The sequence below is a fragment of the Heterocephalus glaber genome, unplaced genomic scaffold (assembly GCF_053883595.1).
Source record: "Heterocephalus glaber isolate CG9 unplaced genomic scaffold, H.glaber_assembly_v1.0 deba00000546, whole genome shotgun sequence".
In the NCBI taxonomy this organism is placed as follows: Eukaryota; Metazoa; Chordata; class Mammalia; order Rodentia; family Bathyergidae; genus Heterocephalus; species Heterocephalus glaber.
The window spans coordinates 37896757-37917914 of NW_028258147.1; the positions used below are offsets into that span (position 1 = coordinate 37896757).

Here is a 21158-nt window from a genome sequence, read left to right on the forward strand (position 1 = left end):
TCCATGAGACAGTCTCATTTCTAGGGATCTGCTTCCAAAATATTCTCATAAAAATACAAAATGACCTTACAAAATATATTTTCAAGTGGAAAGATATAAAACAGTATGCATAGTATGGTAACATTTGGATTTAAAAAGAGATTATTGCCAGGCATGGTGATGCACACCTGCAATACCAGCAATTGGAAGGCAGAGGCAGGAGGATTGCCAAAAGTTTGAGGCCAGCCTGGGCTACATAGTTCAAGACCAACCTGAACTATATGGCAAGGCTTTGTCTTGAAAAAAATTAAATTAAATTAAAAAGCGACTATTAATAGGTACATGAATTTATTACATTTGAACAAAAAAAAATGAAGAAAAAATTGATTGCTAAGTCAGTGGGTCTCAAGCTTTACAGCACATAAAATTATCTTTAGGACCTAACTCCTAAAGTTTCTGATTCAGAAGCTCCTGCTGGAGCCTAAGAATCTTCCTTCCTGGCAGTTCTCAGACAATGCTTGAAGCAACTGTTCTTGAGCTCACCTTACTCTCAAACTGAAAATTGAAAATTTGCAACTACTAATGATAGCAGGTTGCTTCGTTTAGTTGGGAAGTACTGGAGATGGAGCAGAGGGTCTTCAAACTGAAATACAGCCTCAGCCCTTTTGTGTTCTTATTTTGAGACAGGGTCTTTCTAAGTCACTAAGTTGCCCAGGCTGTCCTCAAATTTGCAATCCTCCTGCCTCACTCTTCTAAGTAGCTGGGATTACAGGCACATGTGCATGATATAGTAACAATTAGTATCATTCATTTAAAATGAGTTTGTACACATACAAATATAAACAGACATCTTTTTTGCATGAGGTAAGCCAAATACGTAATAGTATAAAGGCTAAGTGAAGGACCCTAGTTAGCAAAACAGACTCTGTATTGCTGCTGAATGACCCACCCGCCTGCCCTTTAGATGAACTTAGAAGGAGGAAGTTTAGAAACCTCCTCCCCTTAGAAAGTCTTTTAGAAACAACAATTAATCAACTATTGTTTTACAAATGTTCTAACAGCAGGACGTTCTGCTTCTGTACCTTTTGCTTGCTTTGCTAGTTCTATCCCATAGGGGGGCCTAGAAACTGCTGGCCTCAAAGGTGTATAAAACATGTTTGTCTCCCCCGAGTTGGGGCTCCAGTCCAATGCTCGGCTCGGTCCCAGCTGGTAATAAACTCCTGTGTGGATTTAATATCAGTCTCTGGTTGGTTCTTTCTCACTGGGTGTAACATTCTTGGAGGCCCCAGTGAGATAGCCAGCTGCTCTGGAGGTTATTATCTTGGAGCCATTGTTTCTTTTTAGGAGAGACCAGGATCAGACATCGGCAGTGTTTGGTCCCTCTGGACACCCGTCTGCAAAATGAGAGGCCATCCTGACAGTATTCTGGGGCTCCAGGTAAGCCGGTCCCAGTCGGGCCCTATCACTGACCGACTGACCCACAGGAGTTTATCGGAAAAGCCTCTAGAGAAAAGAATCAAATGATTCTTAGTGCACTGTGGGTAGTAGGTAGGAGGAAGCTAGACACGCCACAGGTTCCCCTACCCAGGGTCTCTTTGCAACAGCAAACAGACTCACTGGGTCAGAGTCCTCGGAAGAGCAACTCCCTGGGTGGGGTCCAAATCCATTGGGCCCCAGAGGTTTACTTGGTCAAAGTTTGTTTTTGTCTGTTTATTGTTGTCTGTCTGCTTGCTTTGTGCACCTTTTGTATTTTCACAGGCTAAAATTATGGGTTCCTCACAGTCCACAGAAGAAACTCCACTTGATTGTGTCTTGAATAACTTCAAAAAAATTTATTCCACAGATAGGGAAGATGAATATGCCATAAAATTTTCTAAAGACAAATTACGAACTCTGTGTCAATCAGAATGGCCCAGTTTCAGAATTGGTTGGCCCCTGGTGAAAACTTATTCTGTGCACATTGCTCGAAAGGTTTGGAATGTGGTCATGGGAGTCGGGGCCCCACGACATCTGGATCAATTCCCACATATAAACATTTGGATCCATATGTTGGAAGATCACCCTAAATATTTTATACAATGTACAGGTCCTGATCGACCTTTAGCAACCCTGAATTGGAGGAGAAGGGATAATTGAAACCTACTGGAAAAGAGCCCCACTCTGATGGTTGTGTCAACCAGTAAAGGTGTTCTCCAGTCTACCCCTGAGGATGAGTTGTGCTGCCCTCCCCCTTACCACGCGGGTGGAATTGGCTCCAGGAGGAGGGGCCCTAAATCTCCCACTGCAGACCCTCCAGTTCTGGACTCCTCCTTGGACCAGGTCCGCTCACCTCCCCATACTCGATCGGGACAGGACTATGGTCCATCAGCCCGTCCTCCTCCTCCCTTTTTCCTTTAAAACAAACAAAGTCCTGGGGAGGATTGATTTATGTCCCTTTTACAACTAGTGATCTTTACAATCGGAAACATCAGAATCCCCCCTTCTCTGAAAAACCTCAGGCATTAATCTCTCGTCTTGAGTCTGTTTTCCATACTCATCAGCCAACTTGGAATGACTGCCAGCAGCTTTTACAGATCCTGTTCACCACTGAGGAGCAGGACCACATTTATCAACAGGCAGTTAAAGAGGCCCTGGGGCCAAAACGCAGCATCACTCCCAGAATTCCAGGGTATTCAGCTAGGGTTTAAACAGTGGTTCTGTCACAATGCCCCAAATGGGACCCCAATGATGATGACTGTCAGAGGAGGCTGGGGACCTACCGCCAGCACTTATTAGGGGGACTCCAGGCAGCTGCCAGAAAGCCCACTAATTTGAGTAAAGTAAGTGAGGTTCCCCAGGGAAAAATGGAGTCTCTGGCTGCATTTTTAGAGAGACCCTTGGAAGCCTATAGAGTTTTCACTCCTATTGACCCAGAGACTCCCAAAAATACAGCAGCTTTAAATTTGGCCTTTGTTTCCCAATTGGCCCCAGACATTAGAAAAAAATTACAAAAATTGGAGGGATTTGAGGGAAAGAATAGAACGGAGCTCCTGAGCATAGCCCTGAAAGTTTATGATAACCGTGATACCCCTGAGAAAGTCCTAGCCAAGAAACTGGGGAAAGTCACTGTTGCTACACTCCAGGCACAAGAGACAGTCCCTCTGGACAGAAGGAAGGGGAAGCCCCTCAGGGACTCACACCATCCCTGCTTGGGGAAGAACCAATGTGCTAGAGGCAAGAGGATTGGACATTGGAAAAATGAGTGTCCCTATCGGGAAAAAGGAGGCCCCTCCAAGAAGGACAAACTGGAGGTTTTGATGATATAGGACGAAGAGGACTAGGGGGGTCAGAGCCCTTATCTGTTAAGCCCCCGGGAGCCCAGTGTAAAAGCCAAAGTAGGGGGCAAAATTATAAATTTCCTGGTCGATACAGGAGTAGCACATTTGATTCTGACCCAACCACTAGGGCCAATGACCAAAAAAACCCTTTTGTTCAGGGAGCCACTGGGACCACTACTACAGACTTCCCTTGGACTACAGAAAGGACAGTGGACCTTGGACCTGTAAGTTTCAGGTGCTTTCCAGCAGGGGAAAAGCTGACTTAAATACATCCCTATACACAAAGACTACTGGTTTGTATGTGTCCATCTTGTATTCTGCAACTTCACTGAATTTGCTTTTCAGTTTCAATCCCTTTACCCACTGGCTTCCTATTATATTCTGTTGTATTCTAGGGCACAGAAAGATGAAAGGTAAGAGAAGAGAAAAGCATTTCTTCCAGCTTTCTAGTTCTGGTCAGCATTAACTTTAGCAACTTTGTGTTCTAGTTCTCAGCTTTTTTAGGAAAAAAAGCTGATTTCCTGAGAGCGGCTAGCAGCCTCCAGGGGCACGCTCCCTGAGGAGGTTGAGGTGTAACTACTACAAATCAGAGAAAGAAAAAAAATCCAGCAGGAGTGAAAATGCAAGGCGGGCTCCAAACCAAAAATGGTGTTATACTGTCACCTGGTGGTTATGGCCAGTACAACGCCAAGCTTTAGTGAAATTCAACATTAATGTGTTGTAGTACAAAGACCACAGATTATCTTCGAAGTTCAAAAAAAAGAAAGACATGTTAGTTAACAAGAAAAAAAAGAATACCATGTAATTTTAAGATAAAGGAAAATACAAATAAGTAAAATCCTTTTTATATTCCTGTGTGACACAGTCACTCTTAAAAACTGGTTTTCATTAGTTCAATTTACTACTACTTTAACTTTTCCAAGGATTTTAAGGTCTCATTTTGTTCCTATATAAGTCAGCTGTCCACTTTCTTTTTTCAGAATTTCTTTTTTTCTTACCCATTGCATACTTGTTTCTGGTTGTTTTATGCCAATATTTATCTTTCTGAATTAAAATTTTCATTTTGTCAAAAAGAAAAACATATTTTAGCAACTTAATATTTTTTTGGGTCAGGTAACAAAATGAACTCTGATAAAATCAAAGTTTATCCACGAACTTCTCTAATTTTTCCAAAGTTTTCCTTTTAATTTCAATGAGCATAAAATTATTTACTTACTTATTGGTACATGCTTTCACTACATAATGTTTACATTCATGTTAATAAGTAGGTAAATGTACTTAACATATATTAATTCTTATTCTCTTCCTCTCCTCGTCTCTCCTCCTCCTTCTAACTCTAGATCCCCTTCCTATTTACAAAAGATCTATCTTCTGGTTTCCTCTTGCTATCTTTTATTTTGTTGTTTTAAATTATTTATACTTTGGGTTTCTCATATAAGCAAAGTTGTACAATATTTAAGCTTGTATGTCTGTTCACTTAACATTATGGTCTCAAGGTGCACTGATTTTCCTACAAATAACTCAAGTGTATCCTTCATTATGGCACAGCAGCACTTCATTGTGTATAAATACCATATTTTCTTTATTCATTCATCTGTTGAATGACATACAGGCCACTTCCTAGCTTTAGAAGCTGAGCTGCTACAAACATGGATACACACGTGTCACAGTGGTATGATGTCTTCAACTCTTTTGGGAAAATCTAAAAGGGAAATAGCTGGATCAAATGAAATTTCTAGTTTCAGCCTTTTGTTGTTGTACCAGTTTACATTCCCAACAAAATTGTAGCATGGTTCCTTTTTCATCCCCAGCCTCGCCAACATTTGTTATTGGTTTTTGTTTTGTTTTGTTTGCTTGTTTTCATTTTATGATAGCCATTCTTTCCGGAGTAAGATGGAACTCAATATTGTTTTGTTTTGTTTTGTTTTCTAGAATTTAGTGTTCATTAAGTTATCCAACAACAATAAGGCAATTAGAGCTAACAGGGATATGCTTTTTTATCTAGCAAATTCTTTCTATTTAATCATTTTTCCCTTTCACATTTGCTCTTGGGTCTTCTGCTGCAATTTCCTCATGTCAAATAAAAAGGAATCTTCATAATTGCAATAAGAAGAGAGAAGATAATTCTGTGGAGGGAAATTATTCAAGGCAGGAGGACTAAAATTACCACTCTTAATTGGTTTTCTATTTCTATTGGGTACACGAATTGTCATTTGAGAGCTGAGAGTATATGTTAAGCTCCTTGGGGAACAATAATGTGTTTGGAGAGGGACCAGGGAAAAAAACAAGAAAAATTATTGCTTTTCAGCTTGAATTGCTATGTAGATTACAAGAATATAAGGATGAATAATAAGGACCATTTGCTTGCTAATGGTCATGAAATTACATTCAGCTGTAACTGTATGTAAAGCTCACTTGGAAGAAGTATGCAGGGATAGTCTTGGATCTAGACCCACCCTGTAGGTCTGCTGCTTCAAAACGCACAAACTGAAGGTGATTTTTGGTCATCTCTTGCTTAATATGCTTCATTTTCGAAGAAAGTTGAGGTGAAGTCAAAGTTTGAGTGCTGTTCCTAGTGTGATCAGAGTTTGGGAAAAATTCACCAGCCAGAGCACAGGTTGTTATTTTAGGAAGTGATGTTTTTGTGGCTGTAGTCAGATCCTGGGCATCCTTGTCACTGTGTGACAGATGAGATTCAGCAGGTTTGCTCGAGTCTTCCATTCTGTGGCACAGCGTTTGGTTTCTGGTCCTCACATTTGATGTGGATGTGTTCATTTCTCCTGCTTGAGTGGAGCAGAGGTGTGGTTTGGTAACTTTCTTTCTTGTCCTTCTTAATTTACTGATCCTGCTGGCTTCAGCCTCACTACCTCCATTTTCTGTTGTGTCCTAGTAGCGACAGGCTCTGAATCCAGCCAGATGGTCCCAGAGCCCTGTGGGCCAAGCACGTTGGAACTCAATATTGTTTAATTTGCATTTCTCTTATGGCCCAAGATGCTGAACATTTTTTCATGTATTTATTTGGTCAGTTGTAGTTCTTTTGAGAAATGTCTATTCATTTCAGTTGCCCACTTTTTTTATTGAGTTTATTATTTTGTAGTGTATGGATTTTTTTTTTAGTTCTTTGTAAATTCTAGATATAAGTTCTCTGTCAGAGGAGTAGGTAGCAACACTTTTTCCATTCTGTAGGTTTTCTTTTCAGGATATTGACTGTTTCATTTGCTGTCCAGAAGCTTTTAAATTTGATATAATTCCATTTGTTGATTCTTGATGCTGGCTCTGGTGTAACTGAAATTCTGTTTAGAAAGTCCTTTCCTGTGCCTATATTTTTAAGAGTTTTACCTATTTTATCTTCCAACAGATTGTTTCTGACTTAATATATGTGTATTGCATCCATTTTTATTTTATTGTGCTGCATGGTAATACACATGAGTCTGGACTCAATCTTCTGTGTGTATGTAACCAGTTTTCCCAGTGCCATTTGTTAGAGAGGTTGTCTTTCCTTCAATGTCTGTTTTGGGCCACTTTGTCAAAGATCAGATGGCTCAATGCCCCTGGGGGTGTTTCTTCATCTTCTATTCTGTTCCATTGCTCTACATGTCTCTTTTTTTGTGTCATTATCTTGCTGGTTTTAGTCATTGTAGCTTTGTTGTACAACTTCAAATCCAAGATTGCAATGCCCCTTGCTTTGGTTTTGTTTCCCACAATTTTACTATCCTGGGTCTCCACTAGTTCCATATAATCTTAGGATAGTGCTTTCTAGTTCTGTAAGGAACAATGCTTTTATTTTGATTGGGACTTTATTAAGTAAATATATCACTTTTGGAAGTATGCCCATTTGGACATTATTGGTTCTGCCTATGCAGAAACAGGACATATTTGCATTTTCTGGTGTCCTCTTCAATCTCCATTTTCAGAATACTGTGGTTTTCATTATACAGGTCTTTCTCTTCCATTGTTAGGTTAATTCCCAAGAATTTAATTTTTCTTGATGCTATTGTGTTTTTTACTGTATGTTTTTCTAATTTCTATCTTGGTGGGTTCATTATTGGTGTACAGGTACACTATTAATTTTTGTGTGTTGATTTTTGTATCCTGCTACCTTGCTAAACTTGTTTATTAGTTCTATGAGTCTTTTGGTGGAACTTTTGTCTTCTATGTAAAGAATCATGTCATTTGCAAAGAATGATAATTTGACCTCTTCCTTCCCTATATGTATCCCCTTTATTTCTTTCTCTTGCCTGATTGCTCTGGCTAAAGTTCCAAGTACAGTACTCTATTGAACAGGAGTAGTGAGAGCGGACATCCTTGACTTGTTCCTGATTTTGGAGGGAAAGCTTTCAGCATGTTTTTCAGCATTCAATATGATGTTTGTAGGTTTGTCATAAATGGCTTTTATCAGATTGAGATAAGGTCCCTCTATAACTATTCATTTTTTATCATTGAATGTTGAATTTTCTCAAAAGCTTTTTTTTACATCTATTGATATGAGAATGTGAGTTTTTTATTCTTGCTTCTGTTTATGTTATGTGTTACATTTATTGATTTGGTTAGGTTGAACCATTCTTGGATCCCCAGGATGAAGCCTGCTTGGTCACAATGATTGGTCACAATCTTTTTAATGATTTATTTCATCTTATTTGCCAGTATCTTGTGGAGGATTTTTGTGTCTATGTTCATTAAGAGATTGCCTGTGGTTTTCTTTCTTAGTTGGATCCTTGTCTGGTTTTGAATAAGGGTAGTGCTAGCTTTCAAGAATGAGTTTCAAAATACTCCTTCCCTTTCAGTTTCATTAAGGAGTTTGAGAAGTGTGGGCATTATATCCTCCTTGATGTTCTAAATTTCAGTGGTGAATACATTGGGACCTGAGCTTTACCTAGTTGATAGGTTTTTATTACTCCTCAATTCATTGTCTGCTACTGGATTATGGAAGGTTTTTATACCTTCTTGGTTCAGTTTTGGCAATTCATATGTGTCTAGGAATCTATACATTTTATCTGGATTGTGCAATTTGAGTACAATATTTCACAGTATTTACTAACAAACCTCTTTAACCTTTTTCATTTCTAATGCTTTGATAATTTTTTTCCTTTCTTTCTTTTGATAAGCTTTGTAAATTTAATGTATTTTATTTTTTTCAAAGAACCAGCTCTTCAGTTCACTGATTCTTTGTAATGTTTTTTGTTTTACTCTCAATTTCATTAATTTCCACTCTCATCTTTATGATTTTCTTCCTTCTAGTACGTTTGAGTTTGAACTGTTTTCTTTTTTCTAGGACCTTGAGGTTCATTATTAGATCATTTATTTGAGCTCACTCTGTTTTTCTAGTATAAACATTAACAGAAATAAACTTTCCTTTAACAACTGCTTTCATTTTCCAATATGTTCTAGAATGTTGTGCTGGCATTATTGTTTGATTCTAGGAATTGTTTCATTTCTTCTTTGATTTTCTTCTGTGACTTATTGAGTGTTCAAGAATGTGTTATTTAATATCCATGTGTTTGTAAAATGTCTATGGTTTCTTTGCAATTCGTTGCTAGTTTCAGTGCACTGTGATCAGTGTACATAGGATAATTTCAGTTCTTTTGTATTCACTTAAGTAGAATAATGGACTAGTATGTTGTCTGTGTTAGAGAAAGCTCAATGTGCTACTGAGAAGAATGTGTATTCTATTGTAGTAAGGTAGATATATAATAAGTCCATTTGATCAAAGCTGTGGTTCAGCTCTGATTTTTTTGTTAATTTTTTATTTAGGTGATATATTTGTGAAAGTGGGATATTGAGGTCCCCCACTTGATTGTTTTGGTGTTTATTTGATATTTTATGTCTAATAGTATTTATTCTATGAAGCTGGATGCACCAGTATTCTGTGCATATATTTACATTGTTATCTCTTTCTGTTGAATTGCTCCCTTAATAAGCAGTGATCTTCTTTGCCTCTTCTGATCAGTTTTGGCTTGAAGTCCGCTATGTCTGAGAATAAGATTACTTGCTTTTGGGGTCCTGGTACATGGAATATTGTTTTTCATCCTTTGATTTTTAGTCTATGAATTTCTTTTTGGATTAAGTGAGTTTCTTGAATACAACAAACTGTTAAGGTGGGTTTTTTTGTTGGGTTTTTTTTTTGATCCACTCTCCAAATCTATGTCTTTTAGCTGGGGAGTTGAGACCATTTACATTGAGAGTTATTGCTGAACAGTATTGACATTTCTATCATTGAGTTATTTTTCTGTTGTTGACTCCTTTCTGTTTAGCTGTTCGCTTGTTGGATGTATTAATTCCATCAGAAATTTTGGCTTTATTCACTTTATTGTCTCTGTCTAGGATATCTTTGAGAATTTTTTAGAGTGCTAGTATTGTGATCATGACTTTCCTAAGGTGTTGTCATGGAATGTCCTCATTTTCTGTTGATTTTGAAAGATGGTTTTGCAGGATTTATTTGTCTAGGTTGAAAGCTGTTTTCTTTTAGGGCTTAAAACACTTCATTCCAAGTTCTCCTAGCTTTTAAATTTTGTGCTGAAAAGTCTGCTGTAATCCTAATGTTTTTACCTTTGTAGATTTTTTTTTCTCTGACAGCTTTGAAGTCCTTGTGTTGGACTTCTGGGGTTTTTATTATAATGTGTTATGGCAGCTTCTTTTTTTGTAATTATTTGGTGTTAAATAAGCCTTACTTACCTATACATTGAGTTCATTCCCCATGCTTGGAAAGTTTTCTGCTATGATTTCTGTAAACACATTTTTTAATTCTATTTATGTTGTCCTCTCATTTTTCTCTAACTCCATTTAGTCTAAGGTTAGTCATCTAATACCCACTGGATCAATTTTCCTTGCTCTCTTGTCATTTTTCAGGTATCTCTGAGTATATCATCTTGTGTTTCCATTCTGACTTTGAAGTCTGACACTGTCCTCACAAAGGTCACTTCTGTTATTTACATATTCAATAGAATTCTTTATCTTTGAGATTAGTTTGACACCTTTTTATGAAGGCCATTTCTTGGATAAATTTGTCATTCATGTTTTGAATAGTTTCTGTGAGCTCTTTTAATTTTTTATTTGATTCTTCTATAAACACATTGGGCAATTTGTTAGTTCCACTTCCTGTTTGGTTATGTCATCTTGAGCTCATCAAGTTTCTTTGCTTCCTTTTTAATCATTTTGTACATCTCAGCTATTTGTTGTTGGTTTGCTCTCCATCAGTGCTCCTGGATCTGTTTTGGGAGAGTTGGGAGACTTTGGAAACATTTTGTTGTCTTTTTTTTTCTTCTTCTTCTTTTTTTTGTGCTGAGGGTTGAGGTCAAATAGAATGAAGAAACTTTGTTACTGGTATGGATTTCTTTAGTTAGGTTCTGTTTTCCAGCTGTGTGATCTTGGCTTTATTTGTTAAGCTATATTTTCTACTACTTTATCCTAGTCAGTTTAATTATGTTGGACCCTTTCACTAAGTTGTAGGGAGATAATCTCTGCTTGTTATAGCAGCGTCACTCATGAACATTGAAATTTGTTTTGACATTCTCGCCCTTTTACCAGTGACCCTTACAGACTGTGCTGTGCTGTCATTGGTGGTTAGCCTGGGATGTAGTAGGAGAAGTGAAGGAAAGAGGAGTAAGGAAAGGAAGGAGGGGAGGGAGATTGAGAAATTTTAGTAGGTAAAAAAGTAGATAGGAGGTCAAACTATGTTGAAGGTATTTTTATAACTGGAGTAAAAGGTTAGTGTTGAGGGAGTTTGAGAGAGTATTTGTGAAGAGTACCATTCAAGTTAAAGTCCTGGTCTACTCTTACTCTCTTTTGTACATACTGCTACATATACATCACATGAAAGGTGGACAGGAAATGAGGGAAGACAAGGAGATGGGGGAAATGAAAAGCAAAGAAAACAGAGCAGGGAGGAAAGAAGGTTAAAAAGAGAAAAGACTGAGAACTGAATAAAGGAAAAAACTTGAAAAATAAAGAAGGTAAAATAAAACAATACTATTTATAAAGAAGCAAGAACCAAAGCAAAGAAAAACCAAGAGAGAGTGCCCAACAGACACACAAACAAGAGAACAACCCCTCCCCTACGTGGCCAGCGTACCATGTGGCCAGTGGTCCACACAATTCCCTAGCACCACAGCCTTCCCAGGCCTGTAGGCAGCCAAGCTGGTCTCCCCTGCCTGCGGGCTGTTTAACTGCATCAGTGGGAGTGGCGAGGGATGTTGGTCTCTCAGGACCCACCTCCTGGCTGCCAGCCATGATGTGGTCATGGTCAACTGAAGACTTTTGTCTCTGTCCCAAGAACCCACCACATCCATTAATTTGGGAGGAAGAACATGTGAAATATTTGCCCCACACCCGATTTTCTGTCAATTTCTGGACAGCCTTCATTGAGTCTCCCTCCTTCTTTCTCCTGTATTATCTGGTATTGCTCCTCTTTCTCTAACTGGCAGTGTTGGAACTAAATTTCTCCCTTAAATAACAATGTCTTAAATAACAATTTTATTAGGTTATTAAATATTTTCAAACAATTTTACATAATTTTATTAATAAATAAGTTAATTTTATACAATTAATTTATAATTTCATTTTGACATATTTGTATATACACATAACATACTAGGATCATTTTCACCCTTACACTACCCTCATTGTCCTCCCTCCCAGCCCCCCAGTTCCCTTGCTCTTCTCTAAGTCTCCCTTTTATTTTCACGTTGTTTTTCCTTCCCCACTAGATGTCACATATGTGAGAAAACATGAAACATTTGTCTTCTGAGTTTGGTTTATTTTGCTACCCTAATGATCTCTAGTTCTCCATTTCATTTTCTGCAAGTGATATGATTTTGTTCTTTATGGATGAATAACATTGCATCTTGTATATGGACCACATTTTCTTTTTTTTTTCCACTGTCATAGTAACTTTGTCTTGTATTATACAGAGGTCTGCTTGAGTTTTGGCACCCTGTAAGGATTTCACATCAAGCAATCACTCACCAAAGAATTTGGCAGCTTATTGGTCTTGTTGTAAATGCAGTGAAGTATCCATTCCAGTGGTAAGCCTATCCAGCCATTCCTCAGAACACACTTGGAAAAATCAGTGTTGATTAGAAACTAAGTTAGCTCTGGCACAGAATTGTGCTCACTCACCTGTTGACAGCTTGGAACCCAGTTTTGATACTGACAACAGAGCATCTGGAGTGACAAGCTCCACACTGTAAGACAGAGCTGGGTGTCCTTCTGCAGAACTGTGTCTGGTCATCAGCCTGTGTGACAAGTGGTGTGTTCCTTGATGTATCGTCTTAAGACATTGTCTATCTGTTTCTGTTTGGATCTTCCTTTGGTTAAAAGTTATTACTATCTATAGCACCATTTGCACCCAATTCTGCCTTAAAAATAAGACATTTGGGCTGACAATGTAATGATTCACAAATATCTGTAAAGTTGATAAAAGAAGTTTTCTTGGTTAGTACTTGGACAACCTGTAGAGGTTTCATGACAGATTTATTTTTCTGTCCCATATCCATATCTTGATTCTTTTCCTAGTGGTGCTGAACACTTGATTCAGTAGCTTCTCCTCTCTCTGAGCCTGCCCAAGCAGGGCCTTTCTGGTTACTGATTGAGATATCATCATCATCTTGCTGCCTTCATCTTCTAAAGCTTCCTCTTTTTCTAATATTTCATCTTCATTAGGGAACTTGACATTCTTCTTTTTCTTCTTTTTGTTGCCAAGCGTACTATCAAGATCACCCTCTCATTCAGCTGGCTCTTGAACATCACTTTCAATCTTAAGATCTTTATACCTTCTTCAGCTTCACCAATATGAGAAATCTTCTTCTACTTTTTCTTTTGATTAAAGAAATTCAAGTCATCTAGATCATCAATGCATCTTTTCTCCTATTCTTCTCTTCATTGGGTTCCACATCTATGTCCTGAGTTGGCTATAGCTCCACTTCTTTTGTTTCTGAGGGCTGGGTTACTTCTGTCTGGACATCCCCTTCCTCATCTAACTAACATAAAAGATTATTTTTCTTCTTACTTATAGTGGGGTCAAAAATCATCTTGTCCCCAGATGTGGCTATGGCTCAAGTGGGCTTGACACCAATGGGAAGTCAGATAGGTTAACCCCAGGACTCTGTGTCAGAGCTGCTCCTGCTAATACTTCTTCCAGAACCACACTCTATACCACATTTTCTTATCCACTCATCAGTTGGTGGACACCTAGGCTGCTTCCATAGCTTTGCTACTATGAATTGCATGACAAGAAGTGTACGTATGCTGGTATTTCTATAGCATGCTAACTTTAATTCTTTTAGGTATACATAGAACAGTAGTATAGCTGGATCAAATGATGCTTCCAGTTGTAGTTTTTTGAAGAACCTCAGTACTGATTTCCATAGTGGCTGTACTAATTTACATTCCCACCAACAATATCTGAGGATGCCTTTTGCCCTGCATTCTTGCCAGCATTTATTGTTTTTGTATTCTCAATGACAGTCATTCTAACTAAGGTGAAACAGAATTTTTATGTAGTTTTGATTTTTATTCCCTGATGACTAAAGACAAACATTTTTTCATGTTATTATTGGCCACTTATACTTCTTTTGAAAAATATCTCTTCAGTTCACTTGCCCATTTATTTGTATTTTTGGTGTTGAGGTTTTATGCTCTAAATATTAATCCTCTGCCAGAAGAATAGCTGGCAAGATTTTTCTTTCATCATTTTCAATATCATTTATGATATTTCTGCCAGTTACTATTTTAGAAGAATTTAAACTTTAGAAAAATTTAAACAACACTGTCATCTTGTATAATTGAATTAATATTAGAAAATTGGTTAGGTCATGTATTAAAAAAAAAGAGACTTGACTTGAGAAGATTTAAATTCAATTCTAGCTTTACCATTTGTTAGTGAGACCACAGGCAAGTTACTTCAACTGAATTAGCCTCAGCATAATCATCTGTAAAAGACAGGTTATACACATGACTCACAATTTTTAAAATATTCAATAGTGAAATGTATAAAAACGATTACATACTACAAAGCATCATATAGATGTAATAAATCAAAATAATATGGTTACATTAAGTTTAGTGATTTTATTCACAAAATTCTGCTTATTCATACCAGCCCATTGTGATATATATTTTCTGATGTTCATGCACAGTTCCTGTTCATTACCTCCCATTATGGTTGGGATCTGATACCCAAAACTCATGCTGATGGACTTCTTAGGAAATGATTGGACCCTGAGGGCTCTCACTCCATTGAGTGGATTCATCCATTGGTAAGACCATAGTTTGGTACATTATTGGGGGGTGGAAACAGGAGATAAGACCTAGTGTAGGTCATGGGGGTGACCTGGGGGACTATGTCTGGTCTCTGACCTATTCCTCTCTGGCTCTTCCACTCTTTCTCTGTCATCAGCCAACATGAAGTCAGTTCCTCTCCTCCACCGTGGCCTTCTGCCAAGCCCTTTCTGCTTTGGAGCCAGCGGACCATGGACTGAAATCATGAGCCAAAACAAATCTCTCCTTCTTTAAGTTGTTTTTCTTAGATATTTTGTCACAGATGTCAGATGAAAATCTGACTCACCTCCATAGCCTTTGTTATCTCCTAAATTGCTAAAATGATATTGGGTCACTCTGGCCTCAAAAAGCAATCTCTCTCTCTCTCTCTCTCTCTCTCTCTCTCTCTCTCTCTCTCTCTCTCTCTCCCCCCTCTTCTTTTCTTCTCATCTTCTTCCCCCTCCTTCTCCCTCCCGACTCCTATTGCTTTTCTCCTTTTACATGATTCTTTGTCTCCCCAAGGCAGACCACAAAGTGGGACATAGAAACTAAATATGATCTTCCCCTGCTTTCCTGACTCAGAGCTGACCATAAAGAATTGTCCAATTGGCCATGAAGAAATTGTCTGATGATAAGACCCCCAACACTGAAGAGATCCTGCCCCATGCCCATGAGGAAGGAATGATGCAGAGGGTCAAGAAGAACTTGGACAGGCCTTGCTAGGTTTCCCGTTCAGCCTGTTAGCCAGTGCTCTAATCATGCTTGTGCAACAAAGTATTTACACAAACCCAAAGGACAGAGTACTAAACATGTGAGCTTCCTTGAGGATAGTGCTTCTGGAGAGGGATGGCAAATCTTTTAGAGACCAAGTGCCCAAACTGCAACCCCAAACCCATTTATTTATTGCAAAGTGCCAACACTACAATTAAACTTGAATACTGAGGTTTTAGTTTAGAAAAAAACAACTCATACAACTCATGACATCGTCACAGAGAGGGCGCTGCATGCTTACTGCTGCATGGGTGCCACAGGTTCGCCATCTCGGGTCTAAGGCTTCAAGCCTCTTCCCCATACCTTGCCTGGTTAGTGTTTCCTCTTTTTTTGTAAGATCCTTTAAAATAAGACAGTAAATTTGTTTCCCTGAGTTCTGTGAGCTACTCAAGCAAATTTATAGCGAGTTGATCAGGGGCACAGGTAAAACAACAGAGGAATCTGAAGGAGGGGACAGGCTTGAGACTGAGCCACCAGCCTGTGGGACCTCTGCTATCTTCAGATGGGCAGGGTCAGAATGAAACTGAATTAGAAGACACCTGGCTGATGTCCACTTGCTCCAAAGCTGCTTGCTGCTAGTTGGGAGAAATCCACACATCCGGTGTCTGTGTTGAATAGGAAGATAAACAGACCCTTTGTTCACGCCTGACCAACACCCATTTCACTCATCTGTTGAACAGCCATTACATCATTACTGAAGATCTATTTGTTTCAAGACTTTGAGAGATTAGAAAATAATGGCCTTTGAAGTTTTAGAAAATGTATATACTTTGAAAAGTTATTACAAACTCAGCTTTATCTAAGAAACATTAAAAGTTGTCCTCTGCACTGACAAAGGAAGTGTTCAGCAGGATGTGGGCTAGATTGTGAATGAGTGAGGACATGTAATGATAGAAATAGCATTGCAAGGAATACTGCTGTCATACTGCCTAAAAGAACTCATTTGGCTCCTAGCCCTAACTCGTTTTGATAGTATCGTATGTGTATTATATGTGTAGATGTCATGTTTCTCTAAAGTAGGCATTCATAAAGCATATACAAGTCTAATATATGCCACAAATTAAATCTAGTGCTGGAGACTAACAGTGTGTTTCACTGTAATACTGTATGAAAAAGCCATACCAGAGCAGGCACAAAGTACTTCAGAGTCCCAGAAGAAGAAACATAATTAATTGTAAGTTTCATAAAGGCACAAGCCAGTTCATATATTTTATTCATATCACCCCAGAACACTGCATTTACAATATAACAATACTCAATCCATGAATGAGCAGATGAACCAATTACAAACAAAACATGTAGATAAGAACAGACTACCAATGCCACAGGAATGACTGGGGGGACAAAAGTGAAAAAGTAAATTGGAGCCTAATTCTTGGAGACATGGGATTCTGGATGAAAAAGATTGGATCTGAATATCTTCAAGGTCTATGATAAGCACAATTCACTTTTTTGTACCTTAGAAGAAACAAAGGCTGGAAACTGTACATGATGCCACACTTATTAGCCATGTGACCTTGGACAAGTTACTTCAACAGTCTGCCCTCAGTTTCTTAATTTTCAAACTGGGGGAGATACTAGTAAATCTTGTGGAAATTCAGTAAAAATATGCACTGGGTAGAATAGTAGGCTCACAGTACTTGATGAAATAGTAATACTCATATGAACAGCAAAACAAGACCAAGATCGGAAATGGTAATTGCTCCTTTATGAATTATTTACTTTTCCATCCAATCATCTTTTGGAGATTATGTTGTCCTTTTAAATTTATGTTTTATATAAAATAACTATCATAAATGCTACATGTATGTCCCCAATATTTAAAATCTTACTATTTTATTTTACAGAAAGAAGCTTACAATATTTTATATAGGCAAGTGTTAAGCAGGTTGTTAGACATTAGCAGGCCTGAAGGAAAACAAGAGGATCAAGACAACATGCTTCAACAGCTACAATCAAGATAATATGCTTCACCAGTTACCATTAAATGAAGAAAGAAAGACATCAGTGTATAATTATTATAAGACATCACTTATAATCATTTATTAGGTCTCAGATCCAAAAAAATGTCCCCACACAGCACAATGATATCTTACAGTTACATGACTTAGTAAAAATTTTAGATCTGTTCATTTTCAAAACAAGATATTTCGCATTCCTGATTGCATGACTAATGCATGGTGGTCCACTATGGTTTTAGAAAGGGAGTAAAAGCAACATTCTTTGAAGACTCACTCATATTGGCTTAGAGTTGATTTAGATTTTTCCCCTGGTGAGTTTCTCATGAGTTAAGCTCCTGAGATAATAGTAGAGTTCAAAGGGAACACTGGCTGGGTGAAAAGAACAAAAAAGACATTTTGCAACCAACATTACAAAGTAGCCTTTCAAGAAAATGTCGATAAGCAAGTACATCATGTAGACAAGGCAAAGTCATCACCATAGTTCCCCAAAGCCCAGGCATGACTCTCCTGCTGATGAGAAGATATCCAAACTCCCACTCTGCACAGCTGCCTCCTGCTGTGCCCCTGCCCACTTCACAAGCGGAGGTGAGTCTTTCTCTGTGCTCTGGCTTCACAGAAACCCTGCCTTACTCTGCATGGCTACCGAGTGTCTTCTATGAATCCTTTCATGAAGACACAGAATCCAGGAGTCGTCATCCACTCCTCTCCGTGTCCAGGTCCAGCCTGCTGGTGACATCTTCCAAATGTTCCTTCTCTAAAACGTTCTGCTATGTATAAGCTCAGCTCACTCTGTGCTCTACTAGTTGTAATTTTCCCCATATTTTAATTAATCATTACATACATAGATAAAATAGTATATTACCTTCTTTAAAATATTATTATAAAATTAAAGTTCTAATCAACCACTTCTCACCAATCCTGGATACTTTTCTTCTCTCAAGAGGGAAATATTTGAGTTTTATATGTACCCCTAAAGTCATTTTTTCTTGCATAATCATAGAAAACCTGGGTTTTTTAAAATTATGTGTTTTACATCTAGAAAAAACATAATACACATATTGTTTCCATTTTGTTATCCAACAACATGTCCTGAAGATCTATCACACAAATTTAGTTGTTTCTTTAAACAACTGTATTTGTTACCATTTGTTTAATCATACTCTTACTGGTTGACATTAGATTTCTGATTTATTTTGCAATATAAATTATGCTTTAATGAACACCTTCCTGTGTACCTTCTCCAAATGTATGTGACTACTAGTCATGGCGTGGCATCTCCCAGCAAAGTGGAGTAGCTAAAAAATATTTTTGTGGCATTTGTATTTATATAAAACGTAACTGACTCCTCATTTTCTTTCAGAATTTCAAGGCTGTACTAGTTAATTCTTTCCCCATGTCCCAATATTCCTCTGTGTATACCTGGAGATGAATGGTATTTCATGAGGTATGCACAAATTCAACTTCACAAAGCATGGGCCAAATGCTTCCAGAGAGTTGGGACAAATCATTTCCCAGTTTCAAATAAGAGTTATGTCCCACATCTCTCCAATATTAGCAGATTTATCATTTTTAAGCAATTGGATGGTATAGAATAATATTTTTTGCTTGTTTGTTATGGTACTGGAAATTGAACCCACGACCTTTGAACTAAACTACATCCCCAGTCCTTTTTTTATTTTTCATTTTAAGACAAGTTCTCACTAACTCACTAGGTTGCCCAAGCTGGACCCAAACTTGAGATCCTCCTGCTTCAGCCTCCCTGTATTTTTGAGATAGGATCTCACTATGTACCCCAGGCTTGCCTCAAACTTGCGATCCTCTGGCCTCAGCCTCCCAGGTTCCCAGATAATGGGTAGACCATCACAGCTGGAAAAACTACCTTTTAAAACAAGTATTTCCTTGATTACTAGTAAGGTTGAATATTTTCTTATGTTTATTATTTATTTGTGTTCTCTCTGCTGTGAAAATGCCTGTTTATATGCTGTGCACATTTTATTGGATTAGTTTTTTTCTCTCTGAGTACACATTTTTTAAAAAAAAATAAATTCTAGGTACTAATTGCTTGTGTATTAAATTTGTTGAAAATATTTTCCAGTGTGGCAATTTCCTCTCCTGTTGTTCATGGTGTCTTCCTCAAGCAAAAGTGCAGTTCTCGCACTTGTCAAGGTGGTTTTCTCACTTTGCTTGGGGATGTGATTTGTTACTATTTAACTTCATATTTCTTCATGCCTATGTAAGTGCATTAGTCGGGTTTCCTGTCATTGTAACAAACTACCTGATACCCACACCTGAAAGGAAAGAGGCTGATTTGGCTGACAGTTTCAGAAAGTTCAGTCTGTGCTTGGCTGGTTCCAAGTCAGGAACACAATGGAGAAGCAAAGCTGCTAAGTGCATGGCAGCCCGAAGCAGAGCAGAAAGGAAGAGCAAGAGACCAGATATGCCATAGTGCCCAAGGTCACACCTCACAACCCACCCACACACACACAAGTATGCTTCTCTAATCATGCGGGCAGCAGCCACGCCTTGCAAGTTGACACAATTAAACACGACCACTACATTAAACTTGGTCAATGGTTTCTGTTGTTTTCTTTTCTGGTTTAGTATGGTTACCAATGAATTGGATAGTGTGTCATTTTTTTCATGTTCTGTTAGAGTTTGTACAAAATATAAATAATCTGTTATTTGAAGACTTAGTAGGACATGCTATTTGAGAATGACAGAACTTAATGATGTTATTAATTTATCTCTTTTAATGTTTATTTTTGTTAGCACATGTTTGCAGCATGTATCAATTACATTCATCATGGGGAGTTGGAAAGTGTACATGACACATCTTAATTCTTTTTACATTTTATTCTCCTTTCCTCCCTCCCACCTCCCTCTAGCTCTTGCTACCCTTCCCATTTGCAAAAGGCCTATCTCCTTGTTTCCTGTTATCTTTCATTTTGTGCTTCATGTGTACTTTTGGCTTCCCATGTAAGAGAAACCATGCAATATTTAAGCTTGTGTGTCTGATTTATTTCATGTAACACTATGGTCTCCAGGTGCATCCATTTTCCTACAAATTATTCAAATTTATCCTTCTTTATAGCAGAATAGTACCCCATTGGATATAAATACCACCTTTTCTTTATCTATTCATCTGTTGATAAACATATAGGCTGTTTTCAAGATTTAGCTATTCTCAGTTGTACCACTATAAACATTGGTATACGTGTATTATTGTAATTTGATGTCTTTAACTCTTTTATGAAGACACCTATAAGGGGAATAGGTGGGTTTAGTTTCTTAAAGATCTCCATACTGATTTCCACAGTGGTTGTACTAGTGTACATTCTCAACAACAACATAGAAGGATTTCTTTCTTGCCACAGGCACTCTAGCATTTATCATCTGATTTCTTGATAGTATCCATTCTTTCTGGAACCTGTGTTGTTTTAATTTGCATTTCTCTAGTGGCCAGAAATATTGAAAATATTTTAATACATTTATTTGCCATTTATGATTCTTCTTCTGGGAAATATCTATTCATTTTGGTTGCCCATTTTTGTTTGCATTGTGTGTGTGTGTGTGTGTGTGTGTGTGTGTGTGTGATCTTTGTATATTCCACATACTAGTCCTCTGTTCAAGGAGTAGCTGGCAAAAGTTTTCCCATTCTGAAGGTTATTCTTTACTCTGTCAGTTGTTTTCTGTGTAGTGCAGAAGCTTTTTAATTTGATGTAATCCCATTTTCTGACTCTTCTTATTTTTTGTGAAATTAGGCCCTTCCAGACAACAGCTACATAGTGGGGCAGGCCCTAGCAGGAGGCATGCCTAGATACCATCCCAACTGTGCACAGGCCCAAGCCAGAAGCTCAACCAGACAACCGGTCAGCTC

General features: G+C 38.0%; 1 long non-coding RNA gene and 1 pseudogene across 1 annotated transcript; one reads left to right on the plus strand and one right to left on the minus strand.

Annotated features, from left to right (window-relative positions):
- Window positions 1-1085: 1085 nt before the first annotated feature.
- On the plus strand, window positions 1086-19320 carry LOC147829684 (uncharacterized). Its single transcript, XR_015448767.1, has 3 exons — window positions 1086-1416; window positions 14429-14548; window positions 17168-19320. It is a non-coding gene; the product is annotated as an uncharacterized LOC147829684 (long non-coding RNA).
- On the minus strand, window positions 12407-13327 carry LOC101702147 (eukaryotic translation initiation factor 2 subunit 2 pseudogene; annotated as a pseudogene).
- Window positions 19321-21158: the final 1838 nt, after the last annotated feature.